At 32.8% G+C, this 16,051-nt stretch overlaps 1 pseudogene; it reads left to right on the plus strand.

Moving 5' to 3' along the window:
* The first annotated feature begins 293 nt into the window (after nucleotides 1–293).
* Nucleotides 294–16,051, plus strand: part of LOC141506504 (chondroitin sulfate N-acetylgalactosaminyltransferase 2 pseudogene) — a 32,684-nt pseudogene continuing 16,926 nt past the window's right edge.

A 16,051-nucleotide genomic window follows, 5' to 3' on the forward strand; every position in this document is an offset into this window, starting at 1 on the left:
CATGGAAGTAATATCAAGAGGATTTTCCATCAGACTTGCTGCTGAAAATTATATACTCTTGTCTAACCCTTTTAGAAATTTACACTCCATGAGAGTAAGGTTTCTCTTGTCTTTTCTCTTTATATAGCCAGTGCTTAGCATAGAGCTTTGAAAATAGATGTTTAACAAATAAATACTTTTTTTTATTCATTCATCATATAAGAAGTTGCTATGAAAAGTCTAGGGTCTTTTCACCACCTTAAGAAAGCCTGATCCAGATAAGAGGCTTATCCCATTTTCAAGGAAGCCAGTTTATGGAAAAACCAAAGAATCCTGGTGACCAGGCCTCCTCTTCTCAATTTGTCCTTTGTCCTTCTGATGGTGGCTCCATTTACAGTGGTTCAGCCTTGAAGATAACTATTGTGGGGCAGCTGAAGAAGGTCTTTATTGGAAACATTACCCGTAAGAAATGATTCTGCTTGATAAGTCAAAAGGGAGGTCTGAGGAACCTTTGGCATCTCTGGTTGCAACTGTTTTCTGTCATCATAAAGAAAAAGTTAATCATTTTTCCCAGCAAAACTTTGCCCCCCCAACCTTGAGGAGACTATTACGAAATTGCCTGAGACCACACACTTGGCTCTCTGTTTTCTCACAATTTTTAAAGCCATCATCAAAAGGCTAGGGAGACTGAGATACTTTCTTTCCAGCCCAGCATCTGAAGAGGAATTCCATCGGGAGAATGCTATTCTCTCCTGGCTGCCTTCCATAAGTTCCATCTTCTTATTAAGCGTTTATCATCTTCCCTGGAAAAAAAATAACTGGAACTGTATCCAATTGGTTAGGTGCCATGCAGCCTTCGTTGTAGTCATGTTATTAAATATTCTGAAAATGAATTTTTAAAGACCTAAGAAAAATCCTGCTCATAACATAAAACTTGGATTTATGGTAACATTTATCTGCATGTTAATAAGGAATTCTGAAAACACAGATGATTATCCAGTTCTTTGAAGATTTACACCATGAATCAGTCCAGCTACACATTAGTGATACAAGGTAGTTGATTTTAAAAGACTTGGCAAAATGTGGAATGTTTTCTTTTTTATATGAAATTATGTTGAGAGAGCTCTGAAATGCATACCCTCTGAGTCAGAGGCACTGGCTAAGCTACAGGAATTTAGCAAAAACATTATACAGAGGCAGAGAAAATTCATTTTCAAGAGGGGAAAATATTAATTATTACTTTGAAGCCAAATAAGGTTCAATCTCTCTACAGGACAAGGAAGGGATAGTGCCATGAGGCTCAGTGATTCACCTGGGTGCCACTATAAACACCTGGCTTTGGTTTCCACTGCCATCTAGAACCGCTCTTGCCATAACAGAAGATTGCTCCTCTCCACCTGCCAGTGGACCTCAGGATTTCTCCTTGTCATCACTGACATATGTTTTTTAGCAGGAATCATCCCTTTGTCCATTGTCTTTAAGCAAGACTCATGTATTTCCCACTTTTATCTCTTAATTAACCTATTCTTAGGCTTGAGATATTCTAAAGTCAAACTCCTCATTCTCCTTTTTATAATTCAATTTCTATAACCAAATTGCCTTTCTAATTCTTCCTCACACAGCACACTCAATCACTTCTCTCCATTTTGAAATGCATTCTCTCCTCAGTTTTTCTTCATAAAATCTCTTTCTTCAGGATACAACTCCAGCATCATTTTTTAAAATTTTATTTATTTATTTTGAATTTTACAATTTTCCCACTAATCTCGCCGCTTCCCTGGTATACATTGATCTAAGTTGAATGTGATGACAGAGAAATCATATCCTTAAGGGAAAAAAATAAAGTATAAGAGATAGTAAAATTACATAATAAGATAAAGTTTGTTTGTTTGTTTTTAAGTTAAAGGTAATAGTCTTTGGCCTTTGTTCAAACTCCACAATTCTTTCTCTGGTCACAAATGGCATTCTCCATTGCAGATATCCCAAAATTGTGTCTGATTGTTGCACTGATGGAACGAGTAAATCCATTAAGATTATCATGAACCCCATGTTGCCATTAGGGTGTGCAACTCCAATAGCACTTTTAACAGGAAATCTGATTTTCTAAACTGCTAATGGTGTGGATCACTCATCATCTTGTATCTCTTCATATTTATTCACTTTGTAGTTATAACATATATATATATATATATATAAATGGGAGAAATATTAACTATATAAAGAGAATATACATATATATATATATACATATTTATATTTATATGCATCTACACACACACACACACACACATATATATATATATATATATATATATATATATATATATATAACTTCCCTTTTAGAAGGTTAATTCCTTAGACAGAGCCATGCTGACAGAATAAAGGCAGAGATTCAATTGAACTCTCCCAAATTTCCTCCAAGCAACATTGAAATAATGTCTGAAATCAAATTTTAGATTAGTTGAATTAGCAAAAGGTTAAGGTGACATAATTTCCCAACCCAGGACAACTTACGGGATCAAAAGAAAAGATATCTTTCAAAAGCATGGTGGTATATGCTTTTGGTTATGGTACAAGCAGCAAAAAGATTGATAAAGGAGCTACACCATACACACACAAAAAAAAAAAAAAAAAACTGAAGAAAATAATACCTAAAAAACAAAATTGGTCAAATAATAAAAGAGGCAGAAAAATTATTAAGAGCTATTTTGCCCACTCATAAGCCAATTTTCCTGATAACCTAAGAAAAATAGATCAATATTTACAAAAATATAAATTACGCAGATTAACAGAAGAGGAAATAAAATACTTAAATAATCCCATTTAAAAAAAAAGAAATTGAAGAAGTCACCACTGAACTCCCTCAGGAAAAAAAAAACAGAACTATGAATTCACAAGTGAATTCTACCAACAAAAATAAACTAATTTCAATACTCTTTGGACTATTTTGAAAAATATAGGCAAAGAAGAAGTCCCATCAAATACTTTTTTTTACAATATAAACATGGTATTTATACCTAAACCAAGAAGAACACAATCAAATAAAGCTATAGAACAATCTTCATAATGAATATTAATGTGAAAATTTTATTTTTTGAAATTGTAATTTAAGAGTAAGACAAGCATTTTCATACCAAGGTATAATAAAGTGCTATCTTCATCCAGAGAAAGAAGTGATCAATAGAACAATAAAGAGAATTATTTTATATATGTATGTATATGCACATATATATATACATTTAAATTATATTTATTTATGTCAATGGAGCTAAGTGACTTGTTGCACAGCTAGGCAATTATTAAATGTTTGAGATCAAATTTGAACTCGGGACTTCCTGACTCCTGTGCTGGTGCTCTATTTAGCTACCCTAATATATATATATCTACCTAGCTACCCTAATATATATACATATATCTCTATAATATATATATATATATATATATATTTAAAAAGGACTAGGAAGTTGTACATAATAGATTAGCTGCAAATATACTATAAACAACTTCTATTCCCTTTTAAATATACATGTATAAATACATATGTAAAATCATTCTATATATAGTTCTATTGATCACTTCTTTCTCTGTATGCAGGTAACACTTTCATTCATTGGTCTTTTGTAGTTAATTTCATTATTTAAAATAGCCAAAATGACTTAGTTACTCAAAATTGTTCTTAAAACAATATTGAAGTTGCTATATACCACATTCTCTTGCTTCTGTTCATTTCACTCCATTATTTTGTGCATTCATTCATGGTTTTCTAAGTTCGTTGAACTCACCATTGTATTCCATCACAATTTATTTGTAAACTTGCAAAAAAAATTAAATATTAGCAAAGAGATTCCAGCAATTTGTCACCAAGATTATATATTATGACCCAATAGGATTTACACAGGAATGCAGGGTTGCTTCATTATTAGGAAAACTATCAGCATAATTGACCATATCAAAAGAGCGACAGCAAAAAAGTCATTTGATGATTTCAATAGATGTAGAAAAAACTTTTAAACAAAATACAACACTAACTTCTACTAAAAACACAGAAAGACATAAGAATAATTAGAGCTTTTGTTAAAAATGATAAATAATAACTGATCAGAAGAAAACAAAAAGTAAACAGGACAAGGAAGAAGACATGGGCCCATGAAAAACTTCCTTCTGGTGTCAGTTCTCCCCCCGACCATGACTTGCCCTTTGGTTTCTCTCTCACCCTCTCTCAGACAAAGCCCCAGAAGCCACTACCCTGTCTCCCCTCAGTGGGTAGATCTCACTATCAAAGCTCCAAGAGCCTGAAGGAGGAGGAGGGGGTGAGCAATAACCGGTGCTCTGGGAAATGTACTTACAGAGCAGAGCAGCATAGTCCTATAAATGGCAAGCAGACATGATGAAATTGTTGCTGATCTATACTGTTGAGTAGCTCAAAGGTGAAAGATCTGAGGAAAGACCATCCTGAGAGATTAGACAGACGAATATGTGGGATTTTTGCAATCTGTCATCAGCTAGTTCATGATGGTACTTACCCAGACTTGATGGGGCACCAAAATGCCCCCCTGATACAAGAAGAAAAGAAACCAATTCGAGGTGAAAACACCCCCACAGAAGCCAGACCATCATTAATAGTCCTGTTTCCTATCACAGACCATGGGGTGGAATGGTTATGAAAAAAGCAAGAGAGAAGGGTGCCTTGCACAGCATACCCCTCACTATAAAAAATATGATTGTTCAAATCCTGCCACCAATTACTTGATTGGTCAGTGTGGTCCTCTTCGATACTAAGGTAAAACTATTATCATTAGTAAGTAGTAGCTATCTAAAACCATAAGCAAGCATTATTTGTAATGGAGATAAACTAGAAGCATTCTAACTAAAATCAAGGTTGAAGTAGGAATGCCCACTATCACCATTATTATTTAATACTGTATTAGAAATGCTAGCTGTAGCAGTAAGAGGAAAAAAGAAAAAGGAATTAGAATAAACAACAAGGAAACAAAATTATTACTCTTTGCAAATGAAATGATGATTTACTTAGAGAAACCCAAAGAATCAACTAAAAAGGTGCAGGATTTAAAATAAATCTAAATCTTAAATATTTCCACAAACTGGTGAGAAATTCCATTTAAAAAAGCCATAAATAATATAAAATAGTTGAGAGACTACCTGCCAAGACAAACCCAAGAACTATATAAAGATAAATGCAAAACACTTTTTTTTAGGTTTTTGCTGGGCAATGGGGTTAAGTGGCTTGGCCAAGGCCACACAGCTAGGTAATTATTAAGTGTCTGAGACCGGATTTGAACCCAGGTACTCCTGACTCCAGGGCTTGTGCTTTATCTACTATGCCACATAGCTGTCCCTACTGTGCCACCTAGCTGCCCCCTAACACTTTTCTCTTAAAGTTAGAGCTGAACAATTGGGAAAATATTAATTGTTCAAGGATAGGCTGGGCCAATATAATAAAAATGACAATATATCAAAATTGATTTGCTTGTTCAGTGCAATATCAATCAAAATACCAGATATTCATTTTATAGAGCTAGAAAAATATTAGTAAAATCAATTTGGAATAACAAAAGTTCAACAATATTAAGGAAATCAATGCAAAAAATGTAAAGGGATGTGGTCTGTTAGTACCAGATCACAAACTGTATTACAAAATAGTAATCATCAAAATAATCTGGAAATAAGAAATATAATAGTATACCACTGAAATAAATTAGATACATGATATGCAATAATAAATTACCATGTTCATGTAGTTCCAATCTTTGAGGAGCAAGAAGTCAGTCTGACAAGAATTGCTCAAAAACTGGAAAGCACTTTGACAGAAATTAGATATAAATTAACATCTCATACCCTGTATCAAGATAAGGGAAAATAGGTATATGATATAAACATAATAGGTGATATCATAAGCAAATTAGGAAAACAGGCAATATCTTACCTGTCAGATCTAAAAATAATGGAAAATTTTATGACAAAGCATGAAATTGATAATATTATGAGAAACAAAATGGATAATTCTATTACATTAATTTTTTTTACATTGCACAAATTCAATTAGAAGAAAAGCAGAAACCTGCAGAGGTATAAAAAGGAATAACGGCCTAATTTCTCCAATATTTAGAGTATGGAGTCAAATTTGTTTGTAATTTTTTACCAATATATGCAAAAATAATTTTCAATGATTATTTTTTGTAATATTTTTGAATTCCACATTCCTCTCCCTTCCTTCATTCACCAAGACAGAAAGTAATCTGACATAGGTAACACATGTACAATTATCTTAAACATATTTCCCCATCAGTCGAATTGTGAAAGTATCAGAGCAAAAGGGGAAAAATCACGAGAAAGAAAAAAACAAAAACAAATTTAAAAACGTAAACATGCTTTGCATCGGTCTGCATTCATAATCCACAGTACTTTCTCTGGATGTGGATGGCATCTAAGTCTTTTGGAATTGCCTTTGATCTCTTTATTATTAAGAAGATCTGAATCTATTGTAGTTAATCATCACACAATATTGCTATTAATGTATACAATGCTTTTCTGGTTCTGCTCACTTCATTCAGCATAAGTTTATGTAAGTCTTTCTATGTTTTTCTGAAATCTAGCTACTCACGATTTCTTACAGAAAAATAATATTATTTCACATTCATGTACTATAGCTTGCTCAGTCATTCCCCAGTTGATGAACATTTCCTCAATTTCCAATTCTTTGCCACCACAAAGAGCTGTTATAAATATTCTTGTATTAGTGGGGTTCTTTTCCCTTTTATATGATGTCTTTGGGATACAGAACAGTAGCGGTATTATCACTGGATCAAAGAATAAGCACAGTTTTATAACCTATTCATCATAGTTGCAAATTTCTCCCTGAATGCTTGGATCAATTCACAACTCCATCAACAATGCATTTAGTGTCCCAGTTTTCCTACATCACTTTCAACACTTTTCATTTTTATCATATTAGCCAATCTGATAAATTTGGGGGTGCCTCAGAGTTATTTTAATTTACATTTCCCTAATTAATAGTGAGAGCATTTTTTCATATGTCTATAGATAGCTTTAAGTTCTTCATCTGAAAACAATGTGTGACCATTTATCAGTTGATAAGTGACTTATATTCCTATAAATTTGACTCAGTTCTCTTTAAATTTTAGAAATGAGACTTTTATCAGAAACATTGTAAAAATTGTTTGCCAGCTTTGTGCTTTCCTTCTGAACTTGGTATTGTTATGCAATCACAATGAATCATTTTGCATTTTATAATGTTCATTATTTCTTGTTTGAACATAAATTCTTCCCCTCCCCATACATCTGACAAAAACTATTCCTTCTTTTCCAAAGTAACTTATGGAATCGCCCTTTATGTCTAAATCATAAACCTGTTTAAACCTTATGTTGGTATAGGGAATGAGATGTTGACTAAGTCTAGTTTCTGACTAAGTCTAATTTTTAATTTTATATATATATATATATATATTTATAAAATAATATTTTATGCTATTTTCTAATTTTTCCAGCATTTTTTGTCAAATAGTGAGTTCCTCTCCCAGAAGCTGGAGATTTGGGATTTATCAAATGGTAGGTTACTATAATCAGTCACTACTGTTTCTTTTGTACCTAATCTATTACACTTATCCACCATTCTATTTTTTAGCTAGTACCAAAGAGTTCTGATGACTGTCACTTAATAAACTTTTAGATCTGGTATAGCTAGGTCTCCTTCCTTTGCATGTTTTTTCATTAATTCCATTGATATTCTTGACTTTTTGTTCCTGCAGATGAATTTTGCTACTATTTTTTGTTAGTTTGATTAGTATGGCACTGAATAAGTAGATTCAATTAGATAGAATTGTTATTTTTATTATATTAGCTCAAACTACCCTTAAGTAATCGATATTTTTCCAATTGTTTAGATCTGACTTTAATGCATGAAAAGTGTTTTGTAAAACTTACCTATTTTGTTATGAGAACTTCCATGAAATGGAATTGCATGCAATCTGGAATTGAATACAATGTAAAACCAAATATAACTTTAATTTAAAAAAAAGAATGAGACTTTTTAAAATATGATCAATGAAGGAATGTATTTTTCTTGATTACATATCATGTTTTCCTTGACTACAGACACACACACACACACACACACACACACACACACACACACACACAGACACTTCAAATACCATGCTTCTTTGGTAATGAATTGAAATACCCCAATACACTCTAAATGCTTGGTGCTTGGCAGAAGTTGAAACTAGCATAGCCTGAATTAATAGTAGGAATTGTTTCTGTAAAACTGAATTCAGAACTATCTTTTCTGTGTCAGTATTGTAGAAAAATGAGGTAATGTGAGGTACAGCTGCAGAATCTGTACAGGATCTGTTGATATCTTGCATTGTGTGAGGGAGATTTTCCTGGGACACTTCCTAGACACAAGGGATAGAAAGCATAACAGTTGAATCAAGTACATTAGCACATCCAGAAGGGTATTCAGAGTGGAAAGGGAATCAGCATATTACTATTTTATTTTTCAATTAACAAAAATTCATTTCCCTTTCCCCTTCTAACTAAAAAAAAAAAGAAAAATAGTCAATAAAGAATTTTTAAGAACATATTATTTGCCAGTCATACAAATATAAGAAATAATGACAGTCCTTACCTTCAAGTGGTTTGCATTCTAATGGGGCAGACAGAACAACATCAAAAAAAAAAAAAACTAAAAAGTTGGAGTTAGGGATTATATACTGTGGAATGGTGATAGAGAAATGGAAAACTCCAAAAATAATTGAGACAGGTAGGAAATTAGAAGATAGTGAAATAAAAATTTCTACATTGGCCATGTCCTAATAATATGACATCCTTTTTTTTCTTTCTGCTTCTAGTTTTATTTAGGTATTTTTTATAATACATATGTTTACAGATTACTCTTACTTCAAAAATATGTTGCAACATATAGCAAAGTAAAACAATAGTGCTCTCTAAAGTTCTTTCAATATTTTATTTTAGCAGCACAGCTTCAAATATTAAAAAAAAAATTAAGACAAAACTGTTTCCTTTTACTCCTGTTCCACTCTTTGAAAAGAAAAAAGAAAAAACACTGAATTACTTTATAATGTACAATAAATCATAACTATACTACATAATAAAATATAAATTAAACATTAGGGAGATAGGGAAGAGAGAGACAGAGAGGCAGAGAGTCAAAGAGAAAGTCTCATGCCTCATCCTAAATCTATTACTTCTCTCTAATGTATAGAAAGTTTTCAGTCATCTGAAATGATAAATGGTCATTGTTTTAATCATTTCATTCTCCATTAGTTTACAAGACTTTTCAAAGTCATTCATTTCTAGAATATTGTTGTTGCTACAAAAATTCTGGTTCTCCTCCAACCTGCATATACATCTTTCTAGATCTTTTTGAAATCATCTATTTATTTCTTACAGCACAATGATATTCCATAATATTTATATATCCAAATTTATTCAGTCATTCCTCTAGGATTTTCTTCTTTGTAGTTGTTGTTATTGTGTGCCACTACAAAAAAGTGCTGCTATGAATATTTTTGTACATTATAGACATTTTACTTTACTTTACCTTTAATATCTTTTGAGTTTAGATCTATTATGGATATAGCTGGGTTATCTTAAGTCTGGTACCCTTTACTATTAACATCTTCCTTCTCTCTAAAACTTCAGATTATACAATATATAGCTTATTTTTTCATGCTGTCTTCCCCATTAGACTGTGAGCTCCTTAGGGGCAGGGACTGCTTTTCCCTCTCTTTGTATTTCCAGAGCTTAGTGCAGTTCCTAGGACATGCTTAATAAATATTAATTGACTTGACTTGACTGGAGCCTGAGATCTCTCTTTCCAGAGGGAGGCAAACTACTAATTTATTGATCATCATACTGAAGTGATCTAGTGTCATCTTTGGTTTGGTCAAAAGGGAAAAAGAGAACAAGCTATTTACACCCCCTCCTTTCTTTGTCTTCTATATAAATTGGAGAGCAAAAGTCAAACCAAAATAGTTGAATTTTTTGAGTTAATTGGACTGTATAGAATTGATTTTTTGCACTTAGGCTGTGTACATGTGGCTCTCTGATGAATCAATTGTAAGACAATCTATTTATTGTCTTTATATAAAGCCCAGTGGTACTTGTTAGATTCAATAATGTGCTTGGAAACTAAATACACAATTATTACTAAACACATTCATTTAGAATCACAAAAGATTAGAATTGGAAGGAGCCTGAAAAACTCAGTATTTCAAACTTTGTCTAACTCATTCATTTTGTATGAGGGAAATAAATTTTGGATTTTTTGTTTTTTAGGTTATTTTCAAGGCAAATGGGGTTAAGTGGCTTGCCCAAGGCCACACAGCTAGGTAATTATTAAATGTCTGAGACCCCATTTAAAACCAGGTACTCCTGACTCCAGGGCCAGTGCTTTATCCACTGTGCTACCTAGCCACCCCAGGAAATAAATTTTGATAATGTTATTAAATGCTTAAAAATACACATATTTTTGATTAAACTAGAAATAAAAACAGATTAATATCTTCACTTCAAATTCTGTGTGATTTCACTATGTCATATCAGTGATTCATGCCTCATTTTATTCATTAGTGTTATTGCCCTTATCTTAGGCTAATCAACACTAATTCAACTCAATAAGCATTTGCTAAGAATCTTCTATATGCAAGAGAATGCTCTTAAGTGATAGATACAAAGATAAAAAATAAAATATTCTCTACCTTTAGAGAATTTATTTTCATTAACTATAGAGAATTAGTACATAAACTCTAACTCAGAGCTGACAGACATGAGGATCAGCTAACATATAAAGTATATAATAGTCAGCATGCAACCCACATGGATTCTTTTGTAAAGGTTAGTGTCAGTTTTCCTATTTGAGTTTGATATCTCTGCCCTACTTTATTATTATTTCAATTTAAGGAATAAAACAAGCATTTTCATAACATTATAATTAATAAAAAGACATTTACATAAAAATTATCATCCAAAGCTTCTTTTTTATTCTCTTTCTCTCTCAACCTATACATAAATATGTATATAAGTATGTGTGTATATACATATATAAATGAACATATGTATGTTCACTAGATGCAAACAGCATCTCCTTTCCTATGTCTTTTGTACTTAATCTGAGTATGTATAATAGTCAAAATGACTTAGTTGTTCAAAGTAGTTCTTAAAAGTCTATTGTCATCACTGTATTCAATGATCTCTTGATCCTGCTCATTTCGCTCATTTTTTTTTGTACAAGTCTATTCACATTTTTGAAAATTATGGAGCTCATCATTTCTTATAACATAATAATATTCAATCACAATTATATACAACTTGTTCAGCCATTCTCAAATTGATGGGCATCACCACAATTTCTACTTTTTTACCACAAAGAGTTATATAAATATTTTAGAAAATATAGGTTCATTTCCTTTTTCCCTTATTATCTTTTATGTTTTTAGATTTTTTTTGGAAGGCAATAGAGTTAAGTGGCATGCCCAAGGCCACATAGCTAGGTAATTATTAAGCGTCTGAGGCTGGATTTGAACTCAGGTACTCCTGACTCCAGGGCCAGTGCTCTATCCACTGCACCACCTAGCCGCCCCTTCCCCTTATTATCTTTGGAAATATATTTCATACTGGTATTGCTGGGTCAAAGGGAATAGGAAGTTTAACAACTCCTTGTATATAATTCCAGATTGCTCTCCTAAATGGTTGGATCAGTTCACAATTCTGCATTGAATTAGTGTCGCATTTTTTTTCCACATTCTTTCTAACGTTTCTCACTTTACTCTTTAATCATTTTAGCCAATTTGAAAGGTATAAAAACATATCTCAGGGTTACTTTATTTTGTATTTCCCTAATCAATAATGATTAAGAGCATTTTATATGGCTACAAATTATTTTGATTTATTTATCTAAAACCTACCTGTTCTTATCCTGTGATCATTTGTCAATTGGGGAATATTTCACATTCTCATAGATTTTTCAGAGTTCTTTATATATTTGATATATGAGACCTTTACCTAAAAAACTGTCTATATTTTTCCAATTTTATGTTTTCCTTCTAATTCTGTTTATATTTGTTTCATTTATACAAAAGCTTCTGAATTTAATATAATTCAAATTACCTTTTTATACCTCACTCTGATCTCTTTCTCTTGTTTATTCATAATTGCATATCCATAAGTCTGACAGATAAGTAATATGTTACATGTTCCACAAATTTTCTTATAGTATTTCTCTTTATACCTAGGTTATGTATCCATTTTGACTTTACCTTGCAAATGGCATAAGAAGTTAGTCATGAGGCTTCCCAGTTTCCCAACTTTTTTTTAACCAAATAATGAATTCTTATCCCCAAAAATGGATTTTATACTTGCCAAATATAAAATTATTATATGTATCTGCTGCTGTAAATTATCTACTCTTTTCCATTGATCTTCCTGTCTATTTCTTAACAGTACCAGATACTTTTGATAATTATAGCCTTATAGTATAGTTTAAGATCTGCTACTACTACTTCTTTTACATTTTCCATGATTCTTTTGATATTCTTGACTTATTTGTTCTTCCAAATGAAGTTATTATGTTTTCTAATTCGAGAAAATAATTTTTGGTAATTTAATTAGAATGACATTGAATATATGAATTTGTTTAGATGAAATTGTCATTTTTATTATATTGACAGTACCTAGCCCAGAACAATGAATATTTCTTCAGTTATTTAAATTAGATCCTATTTGAACAATTTTTTAATATAATTTTGTTTATATAGGTCTTGGGTTTATTTTGGAAGGTATGGGAAATCTTCTTTCATGGCTCGTTTGTGATATATAGGAATACTGATGATTTATGTGGGTTTACTTTATAACCACCTTTTCTAAAATTATTTATTGTTTCAACTGTCTTTTTAGATGAGTCTTTGGGATTTTCCAAGTTCGTTATCATATCATCTGCAAAAGAGATAGTTTTATTACCTCTTTCCCTATTTATATTCCTTCTATTTCTACTTCTCTTATTGCTAAGCTTTTTTATATAATATTAAATAAAATTGGTGATAGTGTTTTTCGTTGTTTTACAGTTGATCTTACTAGGAAAGTCTCTATCTTATCCTCAATACAAAAATGCTTGTTCATGGCTTTAGATAAATGTTTTTTATCAACTTAAGGAAAAATTCATTTCTACCTATACTCTCAAATGTTTCTCATAAAAATGAGTATTGAAAATTTTTTTTTAGGTTTTTGCAAGGCAAACGGGGTTAAGTGACTTGCCCAAGGCCATACAGCTAGGTAATTATTAAGTGTCTGAGACCAGATCTGAACCCAGGTATTCCTGATTCCAAGGCCAGTGCTTTATCCACTGCACCACCTAGCCGCCCCTGAGTATTGAACTTTATCAAAAGTTTTGTCTGCATCCATTAATGCAGGAATGCTTTTTTTTACTTTGCTGATATAATCTACTATGTTAATAGTTTTCCTTATGTTAAACCATCCCTGAATTCCTGATATAAGTCCCATCTGATCATTAATATATCCACTACTCTAGTTTATTGAAACATCTTGCAGAATGTCTGAGATCTGAGTCTCTCAAAATTACCAGCATAGTTTCCTACTACTCACTTCTGTGACTTAAAAAAAAAATCAAATTTTTCACTTTCAAAAATATATAGGGGGGGGGATGGCTAGGTGGCACAGTAGATGAAGCATTGGCCCTGGAGTCATGAGTACCTGGGTTCAAATCTCGGTCTCAGACACTTAATAATTACCTAGTTGTGTGGCCTTGGGCAAGCCACTTAACCTCATTTGCCTTGCAACCCTCCCCCCCCCCCAGAGGTATAGGGATCAATGAAAGCATCAAAGCAAAACATGGGGAAAAGTAAATCTATGGGTCGGAGCCCCTCTGCTGTAGTTTTGAATGAATATATTGACCCCAGTGCAACTATTCTCAGATATAGAGTTTCATCTATAATATGAGGTTAATCCAGGTATAACATATAACTCTATGGACAGTTTCAACAAAATTAATACTTTGTTGCAGATATTCTGATAAAAACGGGAGTTCTGGCAAATAGGTGAACAATCACCTTCCTCCTTATCTGACAGAGTAAACTGCAGGTTAAACCAGATTGAATTTTGAGAATACCTAACCCTAAAATAGATAATGTTATGTAACAGAGAATTGATGTCCTCTCAAACAGTGACTAAAATGAAAAGATAGTTTTAGCCTGAAGGAAATCTGCCTAGCTTCTGTTAAGCTAGCTGTGGTTACCTTAACTAAAAAAATGTCAACCTAATCTTACGGGGGTAGTTTCTAGCCACCATCCCTCTGTTAACTGGAGCTGGGAAGATAGATAGGTAGTATCCAGAGTCCCTGAAGTGTTGAACCCAGAAACTGGAAGTATGGAGCAATGTCCTGAAGAGACTATGACATATCCTGTAGTTACTACCAGTTCTTCTGAGACCAATTGATTCTCTTTAAAGAAGAATGTAGGTTGCTCAGTCTGTGCCTTTCAATCTACCCCATGTAATCCTCAGAGTTTGATTTACAAATTCTGTAAATTCAATTTCTGTATTTCTAAATCTTCTGATCTCAATTTCTATATCTAGTTTCTGTAGAAGAAAGCATAACTGTGGAAAACTCTTATTCAGGGTTGGGAGGAGCTTAGCACTTCCCCAGACATACTCAGAGCCAAAATGAATCAATCAATTCATCAATTCATCCAGAAGCAAACACTTAATGAAAGCACCAGATACAGTTGGTATTCTATAAAAAGACAAAATTGTGGGTCTAGGGATGAAATCTGTATTCTCTTCAGTGAATTCTGTGAATTCCACTGGGAACTAAGTTTTCTACAAAGTTGAGCATGCCCAGTGTTTTAGGTGCTTTTTTATTTTTCAATTGTCTTTTTTGGCATCTAAAATAGAAGATGGGACTGCAACAAAGCTCAAACTTTCTCCACAATAGTATAGAGCTGGAAAAGAGGGGAACAATTCACCCAATAGAAATTTCAGAAGTAACTTAAGGAGTCAGAAAGTCATTACTCTAGTTGGATTCTAACCAGGAAACTGGGATTAACACCCCAAGTACTGGAAAATGGTGCCAAGGGATCTCTAATGACCAGAACAACTGAGGGCATTAGTAAATAAAGGGGTTGCCAATGTGCTTTGAAGTACTTTAGGATCCTCTGGGATGAAAGCCACTACACACATGTAAATTACTATCATAATTATCATTGGGAATAGCTTTTACAGTTTCACTTACAAATTGTTGGGCCTCAGCTCTCAAGGAGTCAGACATCAAGTTAGTGCTGTAGAATTAATAGTTATATAAAGCTTGAAATAAAGAGAGAAAGGGCTTAGATATGGGGAAATTCAACTTCCTTTACTTCTTTGTTTTTTTTTCTTTGATTTCATGTTTTTAAAAAGGGATTAATTATAACTGACAAGGGGCAATGTTGTTAACATTCTGGAACTCATGTATATTTTTAGACAGGTTCCAATACCTAAGGTTGGAAAAAATATTGGACAATTGGGCAAACAGCCTCACACTGAAAACTGAATCCAAGAAAGCAGGCAACCTCTTGAATCTGGTCAAAGCTCCTGAATGCATTTTGGAATTCTTTAAAACTGAGAGGGAAGTATATGGACCTAAGGTCACAGTTTGGAGACATTAGCTAATAAAAAAACCATTTGGCTGGAAGGCTCTATTGAGATGCTAAGTCAGTCCCTGTTCTCTCCTAATTACAAGATACTCATCCATTCCTCCTTGAATCCAGTGATGAAAAAGAACTCCTTCATAGCAGTCCTTCCACCTCCCTTTCCATACTCTATTCTTCTTAAACTGACCCAAAACTAATCACCTCCCAGTACAAAACTAAAGAAGTCCATCAAGTGAGACATCACAACTAATGGATCCAAAATGGATTTTTGAATTAAGTTTTGGAGCTAGGGTTTTGTTGTTGTTTTTATTGGTTTGGGGGGGGGGGTTGTACTTTTAGGGACAAAAAAAAGTCTTATCTAAGGATTGCTG

Source organism: Macrotis lagotis, chromosome 1 (assembly GCF_037893015.1).
Source record: "Macrotis lagotis isolate mMagLag1 chromosome 1, bilby.v1.9.chrom.fasta, whole genome shotgun sequence".
Taxonomy (NCBI): Eukaryota; Metazoa; Chordata; class Mammalia; order Peramelemorphia; family Peramelidae; genus Macrotis; species Macrotis lagotis.